The 17,523-nt window shown below is 41.0% G+C and overlaps 1 pseudogene; it reads right to left on the minus strand.

The window, feature by feature from the left end:
• Positions 1-6,671: 6,671 nt before the first annotated feature.
• On the minus strand, positions 6,672-8,466 carry LOC146368892 (tripartite motif-containing protein 16-like; annotated as a pseudogene).
• Between the last annotated feature and the right edge of the window lie 9,057 nt (positions 8,467-17,523).

A 17,523-nucleotide genomic window follows, 5' to 3' on the forward strand; every position in this document is an offset into this window, starting at 1 on the left:
GATTGAACTGGTTTACTTAAACATATACAGGGAGTGCAGAATTATTAGGCAAGTTGTATTTTTGAGGAATAATTTTATTATTGAACAACAACCATGTTTTCAATGAACCCAAAAAACTCATTAATATCAAAGCTGAATGTTTTTGGAAGTAGTTTTTAGTTTGTTTTAGCTATTTTAGGGGGATATCTGTGTGTGCAGGTGACTATTACTGTGCATAATTATTAGGCAACTTAACAAAAAACAAATATATACCCATTTCAATTATTTATTTTTACCAGTGAAACCAATATAACATATCCACATTCACAAATATACATTTCTGACATTCAAAAACAAAACAAAAACAAATCAGCGACCAATATAGCCACCTTTCTTTGCAAGGACACTCAAAAGCCTGCCATCCATGGATTCTGTCAGTGTTTTGATCTGTTCACCATCAACATTGCGTGCAGCAGCAACCACAGCCTCCCAGACACTGTTCAGAGAGGTGTACTGTTTTCCCTCCTTGTAAATCTCACATTTGATGATGGACCACAGGTTCTCAATGGGGTTCAGATCAGGTGAACAAGGAGGCCATGTCATTAGTTTTTCTTCTTTTATACCCTTTCTTGCCAGCCACGCTGTGGAGTACTTGGACGCGTGTGATGGAGCATTGTCCTGCATGAAAATCATGTTTTTCTTGAAGGATGCAGACTTCTTCCTGTACCACTGCTTGAAGAAGGTGTCTTCCAGAAACTGGCAGTAGGACTGGGAGTTGAGCTTGACTCCATCCTCAACCCGAAAAGGCCCCACAAGCTCATCTTTGATGATACCAGCCCAAACCAGTACTCCACCTCCACCTTGCTGGCGTCTGAGTCGGACTGGAGCTCTCTGCCCTTTACCAATCCAGCCACGGGCCCATCCATCTGGCCCATCAAGACTCACTCTCATTTCATCAGTCCATAAAACCTTAGAAAAATCAGTCTTGAGATATTTCTTGGCCCAGTCTTGACGTTTCAGCTTGTGTGTCTTGTTCAGTGGTGGTCGTCTTTCAGCCTTTCTTACCTTGGCCATGTCTCTGAGTATTGCACACCTTGTGCTTTTGGGCACTCCAGTGATGTTGCAGCTCTGAAATATGGCCAAACTGGTGGCAAGTGGCATCTTGGCAGCGGCACGCTTGACTTTTCTCAGTTCATGGGCAGTTATTTTGCGCCTTGGTTTTTCCACACGCTTCTTGCGACCCTGTTGACTGTTTTGAATGAAACGCTTGATTGTTCGATGATCACGCTTCAGAAGCTTTGCAATTTTGAGACTGCTGCATCCCTCTGCAAGATATCTCACTATTTTTGACTTTTCTGAGCCTGTCAAGTCCTTCTTTTGACCCATTTTGCCAAAGGAAAGGACGTTGCCTAATAATTATGCACACCTGATATAGGGTGTTGATGTCATTAGACCACACCCCTTCTCATTACAGCGATGCACATCACCTAATATGCTTAATTGGTAGTAGGCTTTCGAGCATATACAGCTTGGAGTAAGACAACATGCATGAAGAGGATGAAGTGGACAAAATACTCATTTGCCTAATTATTCTGCACTCCCTGTATATTTCGATTTATTTAATTTATTTTCAGCATGGCAGTATTGATAAACTGAGCATAATTAAACCTCAGTGAAACCACATATAAGTTCTGGTAACTGGCACATATTTATGTTTAATATGTTGTTTTGTATTGGGCAGCACGGTGGCACAGCAAGAAGGTCCTGAGTTCAATTCCACCATCAGGCCGGGTGGTTGTAACAGTTATGACAACTGCAAACTCCTTTCTGTGTGGAGTTTGCATGTTCTCCCTGTGTCTGCGTGGGTTCTCTCCGGGTACTCCGGCTTCCTCCCACCGTCCAAAGACATGCAGTTTGTGGGGATAGGTTAATTGGATAATCCAAATTGCCACTAGGTGTGAATGTGCGAGTGTGAATGGTTGTCTGTCCTTGTGTGTTAGCCCTGTGACAGACTGGCGACCTGTCCAGGGTGTACCCCGCCTCTCGCCCTATGACAGCTGGGATTGGCTGCAGCACCCCCCGCAACCCTGAAAAGGATAAGCGGTAGCGAATGGATGGATGGATGGATGTTGTTTTATATTTTGATCAGTTTAATCAATAAAGTGTCTTTAAAAATGATTCAAAAACAGTTGTAGGAGCAGTTTTATGAACCATGTTCTGTTAATATACTGACTAACCAGCAGCAACACTCTGACTCAGTGTTTCCATCTGTGTTTATTTCCATCTTTACAGTCAGGCAGAAACATCTCACAGCAGCTGGAAAAACCAGTGAGCACACTTTAGAGGAAAAAAGTGAAAGTTTATGTTCAACTGTAAAATATTCTCTGTAATGTAAATTGTTCTGCTCTCTGACAAACCATCAGAGGTGCAGCACGTGTATCATTTGGTGTTTGAAGCAGAAACAAAAGCAAAGAGTTAAAGGCACATTTGAAGAAGAAGGAAAATGAAAACAAGACGTCACTGAGCAACAACCTGACAGAACAAGAGCCAACAGTTTACTATCAGAACTGAGGCTGATCATTAACAGGGAGCAGCAGGTAACAAGGTCATCAGCAGTGGAGGAAAGTATGGAAGTAATACTCAGCTTCATATTTGAAGATACTCGAGTATCTTAGCTGCAGGTCTGGAACAATGGTTTTATTTCCTTTCCCATTAAACATCTCACACAGCCCCTCATCTGTGACCCTTAGCAAACCCACTGGATATCTACCTGTACATAAAGGAGATCAGATCAGTTCCATCTAGACCAGCTGTAACAGGAAAATGCTGCTTACACTTTGATGCATCACTTTCAGTTTGTCATATAAGACAATATATCAGATTGAGGCATTATTTTCCTGCAGTGAGTAAATCTACTTTGTACTTTACTCTTTTCTTTTAGGTAAAGGGTCTAAACAGTACTTGTACACTGTGGAAATCCCATAAGAACGTCTCCTGAACTCTGAAAAATAACAAAACAAAGACTAAAAGGAGGTCATGGGTGCTGATGATGATGATAATGATGAGGAGGAGTAGCATGCATTTAAAAAGTGACTGATGTCCTAGAATACAACAGAACAGTGTCTCTACAAACTTATGAAAACATGACAGTCTTGCATTAGTTTGTATTCTTATGATTTCAAAAAACGAGGGAAAAATCTCCTTGAAATCCACAATTCCTTTTTGTTATTTCTTAGTGTGTGACGTATTTTATTGCCTTTATGATTGGTGCAAACAGTTTCCTGATTCATAATGGAAATAGATTTTAGACACAGGAGGAACACGCAGTGATCAGCAGGAGCAGCTTGGAGTCCAGTCTTCTTCACACTGAGGAGGGACATATATGCAGGAACAGTTGTCATAACTGTTACAACCACCAGATGGTGAAAGAGTCCCACTGCAACTTTAAGCCATGAAGGATGTGTCTTGATGTTTGCTTGTGATAAATCTGCTTTATGTGAGTCTTTTTCAGAGAGTAACAGTAATATGTCTGATTATATGTCTTTAATCAGTAAAGTCTCGCTTTGCTAGAAATCAATAAATAAATAATAAAATTGTAAACATGCAGCTGTATGTTAGAAGTCAAAGGGTCCTTAAGTAAGTCTTCTGTAAATTGACGGGGATCAAATGAAGGACACAAGTATCTGTTCTTACTCTAATAAATGCTGCTTTAATATCCAACAGACTATTTTCCTTCCTCATCAGCAGTAAACAGCTCGACTGCGTCTGTGCATTTGTGTCCTCCATACTTGTTTACACAGACATCTCAGGCTTGATGCCACGATGCAGTGTAGAAACCTGACAACCCTCTGACTCATGTTCAAATGTTCAAGGACATTTCTCAGGATCATGTATGACCCCTTTTTGAAATTTGGACTTTCATTAATAATATTTGTGTTTCTGAGTCATTTTTGTGGAGACTTCTGTCCAACATAGTGTCCAAAGGAAGCCTGAAGCTTTTCTTCACCCTCTTGTCAGATGGTCAGCAACAAAACTCTGTTCCAACCAATGTCTGATAAGAGATGAGACACAGCAGCTGAGCAAATGATCATTTCATGCTGAAGACATCCTCAGACAGAATTAAATACATACATAAACACAGCCTGGTGCCAATAACACAGCTAATGACACTGCTGTATCACTGGCTTTACTGATTAAAGACCATATCTGAAGGAAATCTTTGAACACAACAGAAAGTGACCTTTTAAACCTGCGACACTGATGCTGCATTCAAGGACCATTAAAAACATTTTAGAACATCAAGAAAATGTGACTTGTTTCTCTGTAATGAAGCTGTTTTAGTGAAGAAAGTTGAAAGGTCACAGAGCGACTGCTGAATCTTCTGCTCTAAACATGAACTCTGAACTTTGTGATGCTTCAGGAGGAAAACTGCTTCAGTTATTCTCTCAGATTAGTTTCATATTTTCTGCATCAGATTTGAGTGAGATCCTGGAATGAAGACAGAAGAAAAGACTTTGTTCAAAGTTTGATTTATAGTCAAACCTTCCAGTTTATTCACACAATAAAACATCAACACAATATATGAATTCATTCATTCAAATCACAGTTTTTCCTCATTTGTTTGATGATTTTGACAAAAACAAACACAAACACACACACATGGTCTGCCATACTCATGAAGAGAAATGTCGACATTTTTCAATACAAATATTCCAGAAACATTTAGAGGATAGAGAAGTTTACATTTTCATGTGGAGAAATATTTTAGTAAATCAAAATGATGATGAGCAGTGATAGCCTCCATAAACAGTCACAGGAAAGATCTCCTTTAAAAACTCAGAAACATCAAGAGAACAACTAGAAGATGTGGAGGTACCACCCATAATGTTTGACTGACAGCTGATCTCTGTGCAGAAATGATGGAGAGAAAATAAAATGAAACTAAAATACAGATTTAAACCCACAATATGAAAGACTTTAGTCTATTTCACTTTAACAAACTCAGCGTTGGCTCCACAATTATAAGGCAACAGTCCAGCATAGAGCGGCTGAGTGAATGTGGTCTGGACTCTGTGGAGGAGAGTCATGGTTTCAGAGACGCTGTAGAAGGACAAAATACCTGGTTCTGTTAGCCGCCAGGGCTGGGGGGCTGGGAGGAGGTGCTGGCCGTCAGACTGGGGTCTGGGATGCGGGGCCTCCCTGCTACTGCAGATAAGGAGGTGGTCCGCTTGCCTCCACCCCAGAGAGAAGGGTTACATCTCCTGGGTCTAGGTGCGGCTTGCCCCTCTGGGGGTGGGGGTACCTGGACCTGGGATATAGAGTATGTTTGGGGAGTGCGACTGTCTGTGCAGTGTCTATTTGTGTCTGTCTACACGTTGGGTGAGTGCCGAGTATTTGGTTGTGCATATGGGGGTGGGAATGCACGTCTGTGTCCGCGTGTGCCTGTTTGTCTGTGTCTATATGTCAGGTTGGGTCTTAGACTCAACCTCTCTGGGTACATCTCAGGCCCTCTAAAGTACGGAGGCCTATCTCCCCTCACCACACTCCCTGCCGGTGGCTGATGCCCTTAGACGTTGGTGTGTTGGTGGTCCTTGTCATCTGGGGCTGGGCGCTCATGCATGTACCGGCTCACTCCTGGTGGCCGATTGGCGGGGCCGGGCGCCTGTGGCCCGGCTGGGCTCCTTCCGGGGGGTGGGATGCCCTCAGGCCTCTGGCCTCTGGGCCTGAAGCTCGGTCCTCTCTGGCACAGCTGGCTGCCGGCGGAGCCCGCGGGCACGCCACTGCAACCCCCTCTGGCCTCTGCTCCGTAGCTGCGGGGTGACCTCTCGTTTGGGGCTCTACTCAGCTCTTCCCAGGAGGGTGGCACGGTTCCCCCCCCCTTTGGTGGTCCTCCTCGGGTCCTTGTACTCTGGGGCCTCTGGATATCTGGGGCCTGGATCTCCTCCATACCTGCTTCATACCCTGGTGGACGGGGCTATGGCTCCCCACACTCCCTAGCAGATCGTTACATGGAGAAACCTTTGGAATACAAGCATGCTGATCCACACAGGTATGCACACAGGTGTACACACGGGTGTTCACAGACGCGGACTACACCTTTCTTGGCTGCTGCCTCAAAGCGCATTGTGCGCTGTCTATCTTGCGTGCTGCACAATATCGTTTATTATTTAGTATCTACTGTTATCTACTGCTAGCTAGTTTATTGTGATGGTGCTGTTTTTATTATGTTGCTCTTTGTTGTTTGCTTTCTCTTCTGTTTTTTTTCTCCATACAGGTGATCCAGGCGTTTTGTTTGTTTGTTTGTTTTTTCCTTTCTTCCCCCCCTTCTCACCGTCTCTTCTCCCCTTTGGTTTTCTTTCTCTCCCTCTCTTTCTTTCATTCTTTCTCCCTGTCCTATCCCCCAGTCACGTCTGTCCCGTTTGTATCAACCGAAAATAAAATAAATACATAATTATAATAAAGGTCAATCAAATGGACCAATATGGCAAGGCCACGATGATCCACTTGGTAAAATAAATCCGCTTGGCATCTTTCTTGGCCTTAAGACAACAATTCTGATGGCTAAAGATCCAAACGGGACACAAAAAAAAACAAACAAAAAAAAAAAAAAAAAAAAAAAAAAAGAAATGATGGAGAGAGAATAAAATGAAACTAAACTACAGATTTAAACCCACAATATGAAAGACTTCAGTCTATTTCACTTTAATCAACTCAGCAGTGTCTCCATCATTATAAGGCAACAGTCCAGCATAGAGCGGCTGAGTGAATGTGGTCTGGACTCTGTGGAGGAGAGTCATGGTTTCAGAGACGCTGTAGAAGGACAAAATACCTGCTCTGTGATCCAGGTACACTCCTACTCTGGAGGAACGAGGACCTGAGACAGGAGTTTGGATGTTGTTGTACCAAAATGTATAACTGTTGTTGTTACAATTTAATGACCAAGATTTGTCATTCCATCCAAAAACACACTCATTCACACTCCCTGCTCTGCTGATATTCTTCTAAGCGACTGCTACTCGAACTCCTCCCCCTCTCCACTCCACCTCCCAGTAACAACGTCCAGTCAGACTCTCTCTACTCAGGACCTGACGCCATCCAGTGAATCTGTCTGGATGATCAGAATAAGACTGTTGTTGATTCATTAATGTTACTTTTCTGTTCCCCTCTGATAATAACAGCTGTTTGTGTGCTGTGTTTGGATCCAGTGTGATTTCACATGAATATTTTAAGAATCCAGCTCTGGTCTTTGGCTCTGCTGGTGGATCTGACAGTAAAACATCCACTTCAGTGACTGTCAGTGAGATGTTTGTCCATTCCTCTCTCAGAATGTCCTGTAGTTTATCTCTGACCTCTGACACAGCTGCTGTCACATCCTCAAAGTAGCTCAGAGGACGGATATTGATGCTGGATGAGTCTGTAGACTCACTGAGTGCTGACAGTGAGGGGTAGTTGTGTAGAAACTGGATGTGATCCTCTGTGTGTGAGAGCTGCTTCAGCTCAGCATCTTTCCTCTTCAGCTCAGTGATCTCCTGCTCCAGCTTCTCCTGAAGCTCTTTGACTCGACTCACTTCAGTTTCCTGCTGGGATCTGATCTGCTGCTTCACATCAGAGCTTCTTTTCTGGATGAGATGGATCAGCTCAGTGAAGATCTTCTCACTGTGCTCCACTGTTTGATCAGCAGACTGATTGATGGCCTCCACCTCCTGTTGAAGCAGCTTCACATCTTTCTCTCTGTCCTGGATTCTCTGCTGGATGTTTTGTCGACTCACCTCCAGCTCTCTCTGCCTCTCAGTCCTTTCTGCTGCAGCTGAGACTGTGTCGTGGCCTTTATGTTCATCCACAGAGCAGAGATAACAGATACTCTGCTGATCAGTACGGCAGAACATCTTCATCACCTCATCATGACGAGAGCAGATGTTCTCCTGGAGCTTCTTGGAGGGCTCCACCAGCTTGTGTTTCTTGAATGTAGGTGAATCATAATGAGTCTGAAGGTGTTTCTCACAGTAAGATGCCAGACAGAATAAACAGGACTTGAAGGCTTTCATTTTTCTTCCAGTGCAGACATCACAGGCCACATCTTCAGGTCCAGCATAGCAGTGATCAGCAGGAGCAGCTTGGAGTCCAGTCTTCTTCAGCTCCTCCACTAAATCTGCTAACATGGTGTTTTTCTCCAGGACAGGCCTCGCTTTGAAAGTCCTCCGGCACTGAGGGCAGCTGTAGATTTTCTTCTTTTCCTCTTCATCCCAGAAGCTTTTAATACAGTTCATGCAGTAGCTGTGTCCACAGGGAATAGTCACCGGATCCTTCAGTAGATCCAAACAGACTGAACAGCAGAATTTTGTTTGGTCCATTTGATTCATGTGCTGTGCCGTTTCACCGTCTCTCAGTGACTGTCAGACAGTTTCACTTCCTCTGAACAGAAACAACCTCTGTGCTCTGAAGGGAAACAGATCTCTGCTCTTGTTCACCTTCAGACCCATCCTGATACAGACACATCTGTGAAGAGAGATATATTCTTACAGAGCGACCAAGAGCCAATCACATGATGCAGGGTGTGGTATGTGTGATTACATCATGCAGTAACAAGTCTGACCCAGTTAAAGTTTAATAGTTTATCTTTACTTGGTGCTTTGAAATGTGACAGTCAACACTCAGTGAGTTCATTTTAAATTTCAAAAAGTTCAGCAAAGTTTAGGATGCTGTGATGAATAAAAATAAATCAAACTTTATATTTTGACATTTTCTAATCTTAGTTCATTCTCACACTTACAGAATGATGCATGGGAACAACTGACTCCACTAAATCAAACCTATGTTCAAATGAAATTACTGTACAAGACAGGCAGCAAGCTTGATTTCTTGATTATTTTTTTAAATAGTAAAATATATGTAAAACTATTTAAAAAACAAATACAGATAGTGTTCTAATTCTACATTCTTTAGTAATGTTTCCTGTGTACCACCATGGATTTCGAAACAATACATTAATATGTGCTTTAAATGCAGACACTCAAATTTAACTCAACATTCACACTGAAGATACACAGTAGACATAAGAATCAGTTTTCATGCCCTTTATTTTTTCTTTCATTTAAAATCTTTTTGGTAAAGATCATCATAATTACCCATTAACTTTCATGTACAGCTTAAATGTTTCACTACACTGTTGGCAGCAAACTAGAAGCTAAACGACTCTTCAGTCCAAGGGCGTAGATTTGGCATTAACGGAAGGGACATGTCCCCACCAATATCCAGCGATTATTGAATTGTCCCCACCAATAATTTGAAAGAAAAACAAACCCGATAGAAAGAAAAAAACGATCTGTCAACGTCTCATTCGCCTAGCGGTGCAGAAAGAGTTAAATTACGTTCTCTACTGGAGTCCTACGTCATGTGACAAATATGGCCAATGTGACTGGAGCTCTGTTTAGTTTTAGCAGCGGCAAGCCTGCGCTGAACCACTGGATGAGAGACTAACTGAAAAGGCAGCTGGTTTTATTACTCAATGATTTGTTGTTACAAAGATAAAAATTGTGAACAGGAAGAAGTAATGGTATTACTTCTCCCTTGTCACAAGAAGTCACCACAGCAGGTAGATGCCTTTCCTGAACCAAACCCAATGGGATAAGCGTCTCCTTCTGGGATCTTTCACCTGGTAGGCGAACCACTGTAAACCACGATACCAACTAAACCACTTGATAGTTTAGTTAAGAAAAAGTCTGTACAGATAAGGAACGTGCATTCTTCACCAGCTTTAAACCTTTGTTCACATGTAATGCCATATTCCACACTTTGCTATCAGTTGTGTACAAATCGGTGGCTACTCATGAGTTCCTCTGAACTTTCATACAACTGAGCTCAACAAACAATAACTGTCAGTCAGCAGAGGAAACTCATTTTTCCTCCAAAGTGATTCAGTGCATCAGAAATCTACGGTGTGTTTATTTTTGTTATTCAGTTCAGTTGTGCGTCAAGCTGACTGCTGTTAATCGTACCGATCAGGCACAAAAGTAAAAGCAGATAGGAATGATACTGTCAATCCGAAAGTCCACCACAAGCTGAAAGAAACAACTCTAAATGCTCTAAAACATAGGTGTCAAACTCTGGCCCGCGGGCCAAATTTGGCCCGCAGCCTACTTACATTTGGCCCGCGAAGCCATACCAAATTACTATCAGAGCTGGCCTACTGGTATTATACAGCTAATATATATATTGTTTAGTATTAAGCTTTGCTTGTTCCATATTCAGTTTTCAGCAAAACGTGTTTGAGTCCATAAGAAAAGATTCATTCTTATATCTGGAGGAATAAATATATTTCAATAAATATTAACGTTAGCCCGCGACTTTGTTCCAGTTTTGAATTTTGGCCCACTGTGTATTTGAGTTTGACACCCCTGCTCTAAAAGAACAATAAATGTTTTTCCACAAAAAAGCAAAACCAAAGGCTCTGAGCCTGGCCTTTTAACGGCTTCACCTACTTTGGAGTTTTTTAAAAACTTCAATACTAGCGTTTTATCTTTCCTGACTTTGTTTAACTTTACTTTTAAATAACCCTTTAATCTCTGGGAAATAATAAAATCATCTTCAGTTTTAGTTTTTTCTTGAGCAAAATACATAGAAGACAGCAGATGCATCCAATAAATTTCTCCCGAGTAGGCTGACTCAGTCAAAAAGGCTCACTGTCTGGTGATATATCTTAATCTCGTGTGGTTTTACATTGCTGTAAAAACTTTATTACTACAGATATCTAATAAGAAAACAAAACTGCTGTCACAGCCACTACAAACACAGACTTACATTGAGTTCTATGATCCAGAGCATGGTGATGAACAAGAGGTCAAAGGTGACAAAGAGGCAGAAAGTCCTCCTCACATCCGAGATGCATTTCTTCTCTCCGATGTCGTACGCCTCCAATCTCACAGAAACGGCCGGGGAGTTGACAGACCCCATGCCTGTTCTGACAGGGATCTGTGAGTAGCTACCGCTGCTGCTGCCTCCACCACGTCGGCCTTCCATCGCTGGCCACCCCACCTGGGCAGGGCTGGCCCCACCTACTGGTCAATTTTAGGAAAGAGTCAGAGGTGGAAGATCATTGGAGCTGGAAGCGAGGCTGGTGTTGGTGATGTGGAGTCACTGTGTGGAGGTTAAAAGCATCACTGCATCTGTAGAAAAGAAGATGAAGAAGGTAAAGAAATGGCAATCTCCTCTCAGGGAGTAAACCTCAGCGATTTTCTAAAGCATCCAAGTCTTTGTAGACATAATAAAAATTCTGACAATCGTCTGCTTCTTTTTTTGAACAACATAGTAAAGCAGAATAAGCTCCATCAGGCTGTGGATTTACATTGTTGAGTTAGATTTTATAACGATTTGTTCATAATACAAAGCTTTTAGAGATCTTTGGGCTTTGCAGTGCTAAGAGTGTTTATGTTTCTGGTTGCTGAGAGCAGAGCTAAAAACAAAACAAAACAAAACACAAAACAAACAAAAAAACAAGCACAACACAACCCCCCCCAAAATCTAATTCAAACCACTAGTCATGCACAAAACCAACCATATATATGCAAAGTTGTTGATGCTCTCTGTATGGTTGCCACTCAAACTCTTCACCGTATCTCAAAGACTGAACCCTTCAGGAGAAACTCATTTCTGCTGCTTGCGTCTGTGATTTCTTCACTACTCAACGTTTCTGAGATCTGGAATGCAGATCGACTAGTAAATCAAAACGTTCACCTTCTGGCTCAGTTCTCCCGTCACCACCACAGTCTAGTGCAACACCTGAGGTGTCGGATGTCATCCCAGCCTGTTCACATCCAGCAGTAAACTCTCTACTACATGGTGATTGTTCGGATGAAGCCAACAGAAACACAATGTCTGAAAAAAACGTTGTATTACATCTTTTTCTTCATGTAAACGAACGAAACTTCTCTCAAATCCATCAGTCTTTTCACTTACTCTTGAGTTAATTAATCAATGTTTGCATTTCTTACCATTTCCTGCATGAAGAGATTACAACAGCTGCAACTCATTATTTTACAGTACTGAAGTGAGCAGCTTCAAATTGCTCTTTCACTTATAACTGAGCTTAAATTGGACTTTTCTACTAAAAAAAACCCTGTAAAAATCACTGTCACATGACCCAGAAAAAGATTTCCGTTATCATCTAGCTTCAATGACTTTTGGACCTCATACCATTAAACATGTTTACACTGTCTTTGGTTTAAGGAACTGAAACCAGTTGTGCTTTTGCTTTAACTGTCAGCTGCTCTGATACACAGAAAAAAAAGGCAGGATGGAAACGTGATTTGTACAGTCTGGTCCCAGCAGGTTTTCTCTGGTGATGTGGTTTCACAGTCTTGTGACTTTCATGTTTTACATGAATTAGTCTTTTTGGTTCACAAAATGCATCTATTTTAGGGCTTTAGTCAGGTTTAAATGACTGTTAATTACCTGAAAAATAAATCTGTTAAAAGAACCATTCAGTCACTTTGTAATGGGACGTATCTTCAGCACAATCGTATGTACTGTGCACCTGAAACTAATATCGTTCACCATTTGGCGCTTCCTTCTCACATGCCAGAGAGCTATTACAGTTACACCGCAGATGGTGTCTAAAACGATTTAACCCTCAACTTCCTAGCAGTTGCATCATTACATTATTTCAGCATTTGCAGTTATTCCAACTGTTTTATTAATCCTTAACATACTTTTCATTTACTTGTTCAACTTTACAAAATGCCAGTCAAAAAAAAAAAAAACCCAGAAAGTATACGGGACATTGACTGTCATTCAAACCTGAACTTTACCCAGTATTTTCCACATAAATCAGCTAGCACCAACATTAAAACCAATTACATTTGCCACGCTGCAATGGATCCTGGTTTTTATGTGGATGTTGTTTTCACACAGACTGCCCTACTTAAACATTATTACAGCCAAATTACACCTCCCATATGGCAATGGCACTCCCTGACAGCTGCAGCTTCCCTTGGAAGTCTAATGCGTCAGACCGGAGCTTAATTACTCAGGAACAACAACAACAACAACAACAAAAGATAAATCCACATATATATTAGCGTCTGAGTTGCAAGGGCCAGCAGTCAAAGCAATTTTAAATGACATTTTATTTAAACATATGGGATCCCAGCACCACCCTCTCCCCAGCCACCTACTCCACCTCTTCCAAAGTGAAGGTGTGGTATCAGGGTGCTCAGCCCCGCCGTGAGATGTAATGTCTCCAGCACGTCCTGGGTCTGCACCAGCTTACAAAACAAAGAAACAGATTAGAGCTGGGGACCTGTCGCTGTTCTAAATGTCTTTGAGTGGTTACAATTTCCACTGCTTCAAATCTGTTAACTAACAAGTTTTCATTTAAATATGTGTATGAGACTCCAACGTATTTACAAGTAGTAACCTCCAGGTCTGAAAAATTAATCCAGAATGGAAGTGCAAACAACTAACAGGAGCAGTTCCTCTGAAAGACACCAAGGCTGGTGCCAATTCCCGCAGTTAGAGCAACAAATACTGAGGCAGCAGTTTGAACAGGCTTGCCAAAGCTGGACACAGCGGAAGATTGAAAAGATGTTGCTGGTCTGATGACTGCTGTGACATTCAAATGGTAGGGTCAGAATTTGGTGTAAACGACATAAAAGAATGAACATCTTGCCTTGTATTAACATTTCAAGTTGCTGATAGCGGTGTGAGAGTGTGGAGAATATTTTCTAGGCATACTTTGAGCCAATTAGTACCAGCTTAGCATTGTTTAACCACCACAGCCCAGCTAATGCTGACCATGTCTATCACTTTATAACCACACTGTACCCATTTTTTGATGGCTGCTTCCAGCTCAAATCATCTCAAACTGGTTTCTTGAACATGAAGATGAGTTCACTGTACTCCAATAGAGCATCTTTGGGATGAGGTGGAACGGCAGATTCAAGTCAACAATTAATGAACATGACTTCATGACGCAGTTCTGTCAGCAACAGGGGTCATACCTGCTATAAACAAGGTGTACCTAACAAAGTGGCCAGTAATTGCATATATGCTGTTATGATGGATGTTTATAATAAATATTAACTGAGAGAGAAAAGATACACCAAAGCTACTCTAGGGTAATAACAAAATGAGGGAAATTAACAAACTACATCTAACTGTTTTGGATTCAGAACTATTATTTTCAGCCTTTTATAAGGATTAAAATTTATTTCTGGAATAATTTTGGCAGCTTGAACTAGTTAAAGAAGATGCTGCCTATCCTGACATTTACATGAAAAGTCAAAACTACTATTTAAACACAATGACGACAGACTCTAGGCAGACAATCCTGTAAAACATGGAAATATGAAGCATCTCTGATGGCTCAACACAGTAAGAAGAAGGGATGGAAATGATGTATAACTAGTTGAATACTGGAATCAGTGTTTTAAGCTGTGATGTAATAAACTAGTGCTGGGAAAATGAAAAAGAAAGATATTTTTTTTTGATATTGAACTTCACATACCCCATCTGCCTCCATTTGGGACTGCAATGGCCTTAAAAACCCTACACATATCTTCCCTACTTAAGTGCAGCCTTTTTTCTAATGGAATTACAATATCGGCATCTGGTCTCTGACTTCTCATCAATTGTGTGGCCGTCCTTTAGAGGACATTTCATCGGAATAAAGGCAAATACGGTGGTGCCTTTATCTGCAGAAATATGTGGCCTGTAGCCAGTGGGTGGGGCACCACATGCTCGCTCTCACTGTTAGATTGGATAGAAAAGTCTGCAGCAGGACAAGCGAATATTAATGACGTTTCTGAGTGTTTCGATTCCATCAAGAACAAAAACAAATCTTAGCTAACCAACACTCACTGGGTTTTAGTGGATTACTATATTTCACAGAAATATTACAGAAACAGTTTCTTTGGTACAATAATCCAGCTGTGCAGAAATCAGGGAGTCGGGAAGAAGCAGCTCATTAAATTCTGTGCTTGTTTAAGACTGAAGCACATATTATATTATCATAATACCAGAGCTGAACTGGATGACTCATTCCTCATTAAATTACTTCAGATGTTATTTAAAAAATATGTATATTTTATGCAAGTGAAGCTGCTTGTGCTGCCACCTAAACCAATCATAACGTGGCCTCAAATGTTAAAGTAACCTTATGAGCAGAATCTGATATAAGAGACTATCAGTTATGGAGACAAAGATAAAGGCAAAAAAAAAAAAAACTGTATTTAAATTAAATAAGCAAACTGATATGAATGAACCTTACATTTAGATAATACAAATCATCAGCAAGAATAATAAAAAACAAGCAAAAACAAATAATAAAACAAACCTCAGCTAACGTGGAAGCTACACTGCAAGGTGGTCTGTTTAATAAATAAAATCTGACAGGTCACATACAGGACCATTAACATCTCTGTAAACAGAACTCAGCTCCCACAAAGCTCCAAATGAAGAAAAACTGCCTCTGCATGCAGAGAACTGTTTGTGGAGACATCCAGCATGTCGACGCACAGTGAGTGAATGATGAAGAACAAACCATAACGAGGGGCAGGGCTACTACACTGCATTGTGTCCATCAGGTAAAAAAAAAAAGAAATCTGTTGGCTAATCTACACCATATCAATAACAGCTTCCTTAAGGTTTTAAAATGCACTGCAGCTGCATTTTAAAACATATCTACAAGCAATGCCAAAGAAACACACAGGTATGAGTACAGAGGTACTATGAAGGTAGCTCACTTCTTACTGGAGTATATCACCATAGTGACTTAAACTGTAGAGCAAACCTGCTTCAGAGCAGGTTGTGTTTGAGATTACGGATCAACAAGTATGAAATCACCACTTAGCTACCAATCAGTTCTCTGGAAAACTGCTTTACAACAAGTACCTGAAAGATCCCTTTGGACTGCTGTGCCATGGATAGTGGGAGGATCTTTCCATTGATGAGCATCAGTAGTCTAATCAGTTTAGATTCTTAAATTCAACTTCATTCTTTGACTTTTCCCATTTGTCTGCAGAACAATTTCACAACATTTTGAATTCCTCTATAAACATTAATCTCGTTTTTTTCTTTTGTCTGCAACGCTTGTCCCTAGCATGTCCTCGTCCATGAAAGCATTTAATCTTATCTGAGCAATTCCTCTTGGTCTCCTGTATCACTGCTCATCATTCGACATGCTTTTCCCAGTATATCCACGGCCATTTTTGTATTTATGCTTGTATTTTCTCCCAGACTGGTAAACATCAACAGAGCTCAGCAAAATAACTTTTAGTTCCTATTTGAACTTTATTAATACAAGTGTTTAACCTTTTCATGTTTATAGTTTTATCTTTCTTTGTAAAGTCAGCTGTTCTGCTGCTCTGTATGTGATTGGTCAGATGCCCCCAACGCCACCCCTTTCATGTAAACAGGCTAGTAGCTAAAATGGGAAACCCTGGTTTACCTTATAGAGTTGATAACTAGCGTCACTTAGTCTGATTGACAATGTTGGGATAAGTTAATCAAGATAACAGAAAGATTTCTTGAGTATGATGAACAATGAATTTAACTCCTAAATATGACTTCCTAACACAGAATGTGATGACGTCATACGCTTTGTACTTTGATGTGTGGTGATTGGAAGTGTCTGTGTGGTGCAGCCTGGACAGACCAGACCAGCTGCACCACACAGACACTTCAAACCTCACCCGAGGACAAAAAGCACAAGAACAACAACAAAAAAAGAAAGAAAACAAACCTTAGAAACATGCAGGGTTACAGGAGAAGCCAGTCGTGCAGAGGTGAGCCTGTGCGAGTCTGAATTTAACTCCTATTTATGACTTCCTACCAAAGAATGATGATGGGAGAATTTGGATTTATTTATTAACAGATTTATTACGCATTAGTTTTATGGGTCTGTTCCACTTAAGGTCAGATTGGTGTCTATGAACCAAAATGAGTTTCACACCAAGACTAAACTCGTGTCATGGTTTGCATTATGCAGTGGTTACAGTGGTGACACTTATTAGACTCTGAAGTCTGTGCACCAGTTTTTCAGGGTCCTATAGGTGCAATTGTTGCGACCACTGTAAATGTGACACCATCACAGAAAAATTGTATAAAATCAGAAGAAGAAAGAGAACTCTAATATGATGGCTGCACACCAGCTGGATCATTATAACAACATCACATCACATGAGTAACTTCAACATGACGAGACTCCAAAGACTCCAACAATGTTCATACAGTGAGGATAAATAATGTTTTTTATTATTTATTATAAAAAGGACACAATATAGATATATAAAATGCAGCCAGAACTCCAATAACTAACATGTCCATTAATTTGACACGTTGGTTTATATATAATTTCTTTTTCTCTCTTAGCTTTTCAGCTCCACATTTTTGCCATTTCTTCCACACTCAACTCTTTTCTACAAGCTGAGCACACAGTGAAGGTAGGGGAGGGCTGGTGGCATTAAGAGATTTGATTGGGCAATCTAGGGGCCAGTTAGTTCTTTCCTTTGGTGAAAGTTGGGCTCTTCAATTCAGCATGGTACAACTCCA

This window comes from Perissodus microlepis, chromosome 18 (genome assembly GCF_051167445.1).
Source record: "Perissodus microlepis isolate ML-2025 ecotype Zambia chromosome 18, ASM5116744v1, whole genome shotgun sequence".
NCBI lineage: Eukaryota > Metazoa > Chordata > Actinopteri > Cichliformes > Cichlidae > Perissodus > Perissodus microlepis.